Here is a 9,760-nt window from a genome sequence, read left to right as displayed (position 1 = left end):
TTAGGAACAAAAGAGAAAAAAATCAAAGATAGGAGGAAAATAAGAAGCAAATGAAAAAGTGTGCTTAAATAAACTATAAGGGGAAAGAGTTCTTTGTTTAAAATGGGAAGAAATAATAAATTACATTTCTCCTATGAATGCAAATTTGCCTGAGGAGAAAGATCAATTACAGGAGAGAGATTAAGAATTTAAGTGACCATTAATTAACAGTAAATTATGCCCCTTGAAAGCTAATGTGACATTCACACAAGCACTAAATGACTCGCAGTTCAGTGATGTTTCAAGAGACGCTGATGGAAGCTATCACCAGACCCAGGAAAGACGCCTCGCTTGCACTGCCTCCTTGAATGCTAATGATAGCTTCAAATAATTCACTTGTAAGATTTCTGGAAAGTAGAATGTGTTAAGCACTAAGCTATCAAGCACTTTTAGGTGAAGAGAGATTTTTTTAGAAAGATAAGAACACAATAGAATTATTCCTTTGTTTTCCTTGTATTAATGAGTTACGCTCACACACACCTATCTTAAAGTGTTCTGGGCACTTCAATGGAAAGAGCTATTCTTGCTTTAGTGAGTTCCCTATCTTTATAAGAGAATTATACATACATCTGAGAGGTTACAAGGAAATAGAGGTTTAGGTGTGTGGTACTATCGAATACCTAATACTGATTGAATACTTGCTGTATGCCAGGCATTGGGCTAAGAGCCCTTTACATAAATGATCTCATTTCACTTTTACAACAGCCTTAGGAGATAGGTACCCCACACCTCTATGAGGAGTCACTATTATTACAGGTGGGGGACCACAGGCGTAAGGGAGGTTAGTACCACCCAAGGTCATAGAACTTGCAAGTGAAGAGGTTGGCATTCAAACACAGCTGATCTGGATCCAAAGCCCAAGCTCCTAATCATGACACCACACCGACCTGGCTCCCTAAGAATTTTAGGCCCAGCACTGAGTAACGCTTCACAAGGAAGACTGACATGATGCATGGTGTACATTATTGGGCAGAAACAGCCCATTGTTATTTTCTGGGTATGTGTGTTTTCAGGGCAATAACATCTTACATTTGTGTTGCATCTTATAATTTCACAATGCTATCTTATTTGACCTTCATGAATATACAAAACAGTTAGCTCACAGGGAAACTGAATCTCTAAGAGATGAATTAACTTGCCCAGGGTCACCTGGCTGCTGAGTAGTGGAGCAGGAACTGAATGGTTCTCCTGGGCCAGGTCCCCCACCCCAGCACACATACTGCCTCCAGGGAGCAGCTGTGAACTGGTAGTTGGTTCAATGCTCTTGTATTTATGAATCACCTCGATACTAACTTGGTAAAAATTCCAAAGGGCTGATTTTTCTACAACAAATGTTTTCAGTATGATTTATGGTCAAGCACTATTACTAGACAGTATTAAAACACTTTTTTCTGCCACATTTAGAACAAAAATCAAGCCTAATGCAAAACATTACAAAGAGACATCATTAAGAGTTTCTTCTGTTTTCTTACCTTCATTTTTCTATTTTATCTTACTTAGTTTAATGCTCATAATTATTTTCTGCTAAGAAACCCATTTGGCATTTAATGAAATTTCCTCTGTTTTCATTTTTGTAATTAAGATATGCTTTTATCCTTTAAGTTCAACATCCAGGACTTTTATACTTTAATGATAAGTGGCTATTTTTCTTCTCTACCCAATAAAAAAATCATTTCCAGCTGCTTGGCTACCGAATTCCTTCCTCATCTCCATAATTGACTCATTCCACTTCCAGTTATATTTTAAAACATGGAAATTCAGATGCGAGCTCTAGGAGAACCCTCAAGAAAGTGGGATATTGGGAATCACCAGCATAAACATAAATTCTTGATTCGTGCATTTTTTCTAAGAATCGATTGTATCCTAACTCAAATGATTCAGTTCAGTAGAGTTAACATTGGTACCACGGAAGTTAATTCCAGAAATTTTATGTTAGTGCCTAATGTGCTTTTAAGGGGACTTGCACACTCAAAACATGCAAGTTTATAGTACTCGTCTTTAGAGATATGTTCAGCTATACAGACTTTGTACGGCTGGACGTAAAGCGCCTAATATCAAAATGATCTCCAGGTGTCTGTAGCCATGATGTGTCCAAGGGACTCTTCTTCCGGGTTACCAAAAACTTATAATGAAGCCAAGACTATTTTGAATAAGAAAAATGTATTATTCAGACATAAAACAAATCTGAAAAAGAATGCCCCAAACTCTCAATGTAAATTGCTGCAGAGAGAGCTTGATTTCTAGAGAAGGAGAGATTTATCAAACAAATCTAACATTTCAGAGCACATTTTCAGCTAGGTAAAAAGCCTCCCTGTGTGACTCTGCATGTACATGTACCTGTGATTGTAGGAGCCGAGTCAAAACAAGCCACTGGTTTCCATGTAGCTTCATGGGACTGGTATTTACAGATGATGAATAAAAATTAGCACTTGTGAGGAGCTACTCTAGTTTCTGAGTTAATATTCAATGTCTAGTGAGATCATAAGAGGACTCACCTGAGGCAGCCACTGGGATGAATGGCCACAGAGGAGCCATTGCTCTTGCCATCGTGTTCCTGGGCACGTCCCAAAGAGGAGAAGTGCAAACTTGCCTATTGGATCGAATGCCACTCAATTTTTCCTAAAAGGGCTCCTCTTTACTCCATTCTCCTCTGTTTGCCAATTTATGCTGTCCTTGCTTGGCACTACTTTATAAACGCTAAATGGGACCAAAGGCAACACCAGCACCACCACACAAATGTTTTGGAATTGACACCATCGTGATACTCCTTAACTTCTCCATTTGGTTCTGCCCCAGGATCAGATCATAGCCAGCATTTCAATTTCCCTGACAGGAGCTAGCTAAGTGAATAATGTAATCTGAGAGGAGCCCCAAAGGAGAGGAAATTCCACACTAATATGATTTCCTTTACAGCCTTTACCTAAGGCAATGCTCTTGCTGACATTCAGGACACTAATTTCATTAATAATTGAGATCCAAATAGCTGTTCTAAATCAGACTTATGCAGTAACATCTTCAGCATTTGACAGTGTTTATTGGACTCTTGAATTACACAAGGCTGATGGAAACCTGGTATTCTCTAATGAAGAACGACTGCTAACAACACAGTGGGAAAAGGGCTTTTTGTTTTTCCTGAGTCCTTGAAATTAAAAGAAACGTTGATTTTTGATAAATAGGAGTGCTTCTTAAATTTTCACTGCCCACAATTCAGAGAGTGCTTCTAGGCTTATTGAAGATGAGAACTACTAAAGTTTAATATCATTCAGTAAATTTTTTTTCCACTTTTTGATTGAGTACCCATTCATTCTTCATTATTAAGCAAAAAGATGTGTAATTCTATATAACTCTATCTTCCATTGGTAGACCCCTAGATGCTCTAGAAACAGACACTAAACTTCATATCATTTCCAACATCTGCCTGCTTTTTACTATAAATGGGAATGTAGAAGCACAGGTTTGAGATAAGTTTTCACAGAGCGAATCGAGGGGGAAAAGTATATACTTGATCCCTGTTCTCCTAATTATTCAGTCCATTTGGTTAGATTCCATGAAGCTCTGTTCTGAATTTTCATCTACCAATAAAATGTAGCCTGATTGGTTTCCTGCTATTTGTGAAGAGAGTTACAAATATGGAAAGGGAGAAACCTAGGAGGAACCCTGTGGTGCTGAGTTGGTTTTAGAGGTGTCAGTGTGAACTCATGGTTTTCAGGATACGTAGCTAAATGCAGAAGTAAATACAAATGCAGATGTCTGTGTGCACATGTTCATACACACATATAACCCTAGCTCTGTCTACTAGAGGGCCTGGGAGCAGGGACACCCCAATAGCAATGAGTCCACCTAAAATTCAGATCTTAGTTTCTAAGTACCATACCAACCTGAAAGGAAGAGATGGAGAAATGACTGATGCCAGGGCTGGGGCAGAGAAAATATAAGAAAAGCCTAGAACATCTCACCGTATCATAGAGTAAAGAAGTGCTAAAAGAAGGATGGGGTTGTGATCCAAGGACATGGTCGGCTTGAAGGGTCTCCCATTGGCCAAATCTGGGAGAAGTGGAGCATCAAAATCAATAATGGTGATAAGGAACTATAACCCACTAAATAAAATAATAATCCACCAATCCATACTGATTTAAGTAAATAAATGAATGGGAAGAAGAGAAAGCTTTTCCTTAAATTAGAACGCCAACTAATAAATGCAGAAGGAATGATGGAACCTTCATGGTAATGATTAATTCACTCAAGAAACATCAGTAAGTGATAAAAACTAGCTGGTGAAAAGTTTGATGAGGAACAGGACATTTACACAAAATACTTATTAATTACAAAGATTGAAAAACAAACTTTCAGGGGCCGGCCTGGTGGCACAGGGGTTAAGTTCGCACCTTCTGCATCAGCGGCCTGGGGTTCGCCAGTTCGGATCCCGGGTGTGGACATACACAGCACTTGTCAAGCCATGCTGTGGCAGGCGTTCCACATATAAAGTAGAGGAAGATGGGCACGGATGTTAGCTCGGGGCCAGTCTTCCTCAGCAAAAAGAGGAGGTTTGGTGGCAGATGTTAGCTCAGAGCTAATCTTCCTCAAAACAAACAAACAAACAAAAAAACCTATCAGTGGAGAAATCTGGCAGACAACACCTTGATCAAATGAGAATTAACATCACCAGTTACTGGAATTGTGTGCCACAAGATAGGAAGGATCAAGAAGATACAACAGCACTTCTGTTATCATCCTGCCAAAAATTCGTAACTTGAATCTATCCAGGAGGAAACATCAGACAACCTCATATCATGGGACATTCTACAAAAAAACAGGCATATAGTCTTGAAAAGTATCAAGGTTATGAAAGTTAAGGAAAGACTGAGAAACTGTATCACACAAAAGCAGATAAAAGAGGCATGACAACTCAATGCAATGTGTGATTCTGGATTGGACCCTTTTGTTATAAAGAATATTTCAAGAAGAATTGGTGAAACTCAGATGGGGTCTGTGGCTTAGATGGCAGTAATACAGCAGTGTTGATTTCCTGATTTTGGTTGTTTTGACATGATGTAAAATAATGTCCTCGTTTGTAAGAATAACACGCTAAGTACTCAGAGGTGAAGGGGTGTCATGTTGGCAACTTAGTCTGAAATGGTGGGGGGCGAGGTGTTTCTACCATTCTTCCAGTTTTACTTTGCATTTGAAAATATTTCAGAAGAAAAAGAAAAAATAAATAAATATAGCCTGGTAGAGGAACTTTGATACAAAATTACGGAAATTTTATTTGAGAAATACCCTTTAGAGAGGGTGGCCAGAAAAATGGGGCTTTGTCAAGAGTTAAGATGACTGACCGATCTGGCCATCAAAGCCTCAGCCCTTCCCATCAGTTTGCTAAATTGCCGGCTTCTACCTATGGGATGAATTAGAACAAGAGAAAGGCAAGCTGCAGGCAGCCTGTCTATATAAGTAGCACTTTTTATGGGAAGGAAACACAGAAGCTTGCCTTTACGCAAAGGTTTAGTCGAGATGATATCGACCTTGTATTCTTGCCACGCGTTTTAGTAAGCCATGACTCTAAGTCAAACCTTCTGGGACGTGCTTCCCTCCCTTTTTGTCTCACTGTCTCATATACCCATCTGTTACTGGAAGGCCATTGCTAATGATGTGTAATACAGGTACATTACGACCTTCATTAGCTAATTTAACAACAGTCTGGTGATCCTGCCCATTACTGCTCTTTATTGGCTGATGAATTCTGCCAAGACGGGAAAGGTTTTGCGCGAGAGACTTGTCTTCAAAGTGGTTTATATACAGATGCTTCCTGATTTTTCTTTGGTCACCCTGCTCTGCGGCATGAGATGGCTCAGATCTTCCTTTTTCCAGCCTTACTGTCCTGTCAGGCTTTACTTTGTTCACTCAGTGCCTTTAGATTTAGTATGTCTTCCCCACTCAACCTTTAAATTTTCATGAAAACTGTCTCTTCTCACTCCTTAAATAGAGCACTTTTTACTCACGTTGTTTCTAGCAATCCATCAGTGAAAGATTTCACCCCCTTAGACATCTCCTTAGGAAGGATGAGGGTGGGAGTGAACCCCATTCCAGCCCCTCAAGCTGATCAGTGTACTAAAATAAAAAATTGGAATTATCAGGGGCTATGAATTCAGTCTTCTTAAATATCACCTGAAAAAAGAAAGACTTACTAATCTGAGGTTTGAATCTACTATTCTCCGACAGTAGTTCAAGCCAGACCTATCATTAATAGAGTACCCAGAAACATGTTTCTTCAGAAGTCCCCCCTCCACATTCCCATGAGCCCTTGCACTTCATTTCTCCGTTATTTCCAAGTAAGACATGACACCTCTTCAATGGACCAGTATCTTTTGGAAGAAGCAGGGGGAAGGGGTTTATTATGCAGACATAATAAGGAAGTGTTTATTATGCAAACAGCAACTGAGTTATGTGTCCTTTAAGACTACTAAATAGTTTTTAATTACTGCTATATCAGTAAATCCCATAAATATGCAAATGCAATTAGTTTACAAAATAGGCCTTAAATATCTTTATTCCTCTCCAACAAAGTTCTTTGAAGTTAATCTCTAACTCTCTTTGTTCACTCCCTTGGCAGTCGTGCTAAAATGGACAGGAATTTTGACAGATGTACATATTCAGGGGGAACCAAATTTTCTGAGCACATCTGGTCAGGCTGGAGGAGAAAAGCAGAAATGGACACTCGAGCCAAACTCAAATATTTAATAAGCAGAGTCCCATATGAAATTTCTTTTACTCTATAGCATTATCCCCTGAAATAAATATCAAGGTGACCCCAGGACACCACTTCAAGTCCAGAGCCAGGCTCAACACTTGATTTCCTTCTGGTTCAGAATTTCATTTTTAATAATCATGCATATTTTCTGGTCCCTAAGAATAAATAAATAAATAAACAAGTAAGCAAACAAATAAACCAAGGAACAGCGTTCCCCGTGACTCTGACCCTTCCAGGTTCTGTGACACGGTTTCCTATGGGGGGGGTCATAGAACATAGGAGCCAAGGTTCCAAGCTTTGGAGTCAGACACACCTTGTTTGGCCTCCCAGCTCCATCTCTTGCTAGATGCTCACGGCCTCGGTCACACTGCTTACTGTTTCTAAGCCTTAGTTTTCATATCTGTAAAAGGGGTAGAATAGGCTCTGCTTTGTTTTCTGTGGCTGCATAATAAATTACCACACACTTAGTGGCTTAAGACAGAATTCATTTATGAGCTCAGACACAGTGTGGATGGATTCTCTGCTCAGGGTCTCACAAGGCGGTAATCATGGAGGCGCACTGGAGGTGGCTCTCACGGCGTCAAAAGAGCCAATTGTGGACATCCCTTCCCAAAGCTGTGTTCAGTGACAGCAAGTTAGTAATTTGGAATCAGCCCTGTTAGGAGTATTTGCCACAGGGAAATCAGCAAACGCTGCAAATTAGGGCCCCTTCCACCAGCTGGCTACTAAACAGCTACTTGCAATCATAACCCACCCCCTTGAACTCACAGGGCCTTGCAGACACCTCTGTTATAGCACTTATTCAAGTGTCGTATGTCTATAGGTTTACTTTCCTATCTCTTCCAGAATTCTGTGAATTCCTTGAAGGTAGAGCATTGTATCTTATACATCTTTGTATCTCCAGCACAGAGCTTGGTACCTAGGGCTCATCAAATGTTGGAGAAGGATGGAAGGAAGATTAACAAATGCGCAGAAAAGAATTTTGGTTTATGTGAGACAGATGACACTAAGAAGGGCCCAGATTTTTCACAACCATATCCAATATGCTATCCTTATATCACCCAGCTCACAAAGGACGGGCGAGAATGATGACTTGGATTCAGAGCAAGGTTGCTTTTATTTGGTTTGCTCTAGAAGTGGCTAGCAAGAAGTGCAAAGGATAAACATGGGACACAGATGCAAGGTATCCATGACCTTCTTTGATTTTCTCAGAAGGTGCCTAAAATTCAGGGGTCTTGCAGTCATCAAGAGTGAGATGTTCCCCCAAAACCCAGAGGAACATAGAACCATGGGCCTTCTGCTTCTGTTTATGCCCCAACTACGTCAGTTCTGGGAAGCTGCTTAGACGGCAATGCAAGGCAGATAGTCTTACTCAGTAAGCTGTTGTCTGGGTCTTCTGCCCAGATCCTAATCCTCGAAGTCTTGCTGTGCCAGCACTGGGGAATCTCCCATGATCTGTGGCTCACTGCAGGGCCCAGGACTTTTCCATTTAGGCCATTTAGGAGTTTCCTATGGAGAGGCCTGGATACTGTCAATCATGGCAGCCAGTAAGTTATTCTGGTTCAGGTCTAAATTTCTGGATATTGCCATCTCTGCTCTGGACTCAAGATGGGGCAAGGGCTTTGATCTTTTAGAGCTTGTCTTATTCATTTATTCATTCATTCATCCACTCACTGTGTGGGGAATTGTGGTAGACACTGGGGTTATAAAGATAAGAAAGTTCAGGGAACTTAGGGTGGAGTTTATAGATAAGAAACTCTTAGAATACAATGAGATAAATGCCAGCAGATGAGTGAACTGGGGAGGATGGAGGTAAAAAAAAAAAAAGCCCAGATTTGGGGTGGGGTGAGGAGAGACTTTTTACAAATGGCATTTGTGCCAGGTAAAGATAGTCAGCTAGGTGAGGAGAGGGATCGTGGAGCTCCCAGCGCAGGGAATAGCAGGTGGAAAAGCTGGATGGTGAGAGAAGAGAATATGGGAACTTCCAAGGGGTTGCAAGCCTCACTTCGTAAAATTTGGGGGCAGATAATTCCACATTCACATGAGTTGAGTGGATTAACAAATCTACGATACCAAGTGTTGAGGGAGAAATAAAATGGAAAAGTGAAATATTGTATAAGTCTGTATAAGTGCTGTTATTATAAAGCTGTCACCAAATGGCCTGTAGCAATTATTCTAAAATGCACAACAGCTGTACTTGTCCCCGTTCTGCCATAGCTGAAATTTACACTGTCATTGCTCCAGGAGGAAGCCTGGGCACTAATGATAGGCTGGCTGACTATGGCTAGAGTGTGACAGACCTCTAGTTAGAGCCCCTGAAGACTCCAAGCAGAGGAATAGGAAAATGCAAAGCTAGGTGGAAACCAAAGTAAATGTAGTCAGAGCGCCGCCTTGTGGCAGCCATCATGCCTGCAGCCCCAGAAAACTCCAACCTATTTTACATTTTATTATCCCGGAACACTTTTACATGACTTGAAAGTCATGTCACGCCTCTATTCGTGCCACCACGATTTTTTCTTTGCTCTAAATATCCCTCTTCAGGTTCCCCAACCCCAACTCACACCAACCCTTCTCGTTTGTTTCCACTCTGCTTACAACTGTCAATCAATTCCTCCCCGCTTACTTCCTTACTCTTGTTCCTCCAAACTCTGCCCCTGGGAGCTTCCAAGTTTCCCAGCGACTCAGTGACTTCTTAGCGGGTAACCTCCCCGTCCTCTTCCTAAGAGTAGGAATAAACAAAGCCTTGGTTCTCCACCTCTGGAAAGTTTTAAACTGTGTTATTAAAAACCATATAGAATTTTAATATTAGACTGAAAGGATAAAATTCCATAAAGTTGACTGTCTTGGATTGGGTTTTCCCGCAGCCTACCTGAGATAGGGATCTGCGTCTGAGTGTTTATTACAGAAGAACGCACAATGGAATAGCTAAGGAACAAGGGTGGTTTTAACCTGACTCTACGTGCAAATGTGACAGTG

Source organism: Equus quagga, chromosome 14, assembly GCF_021613505.1.
Source record: "Equus quagga isolate Etosha38 chromosome 14, UCLA_HA_Equagga_1.0, whole genome shotgun sequence".
Lineage (NCBI taxonomy): Eukaryota > Metazoa > Chordata > Mammalia > Perissodactyla > Equidae > Equus > Equus quagga.
This window is presented reverse-complemented; position numbering follows the sequence as displayed.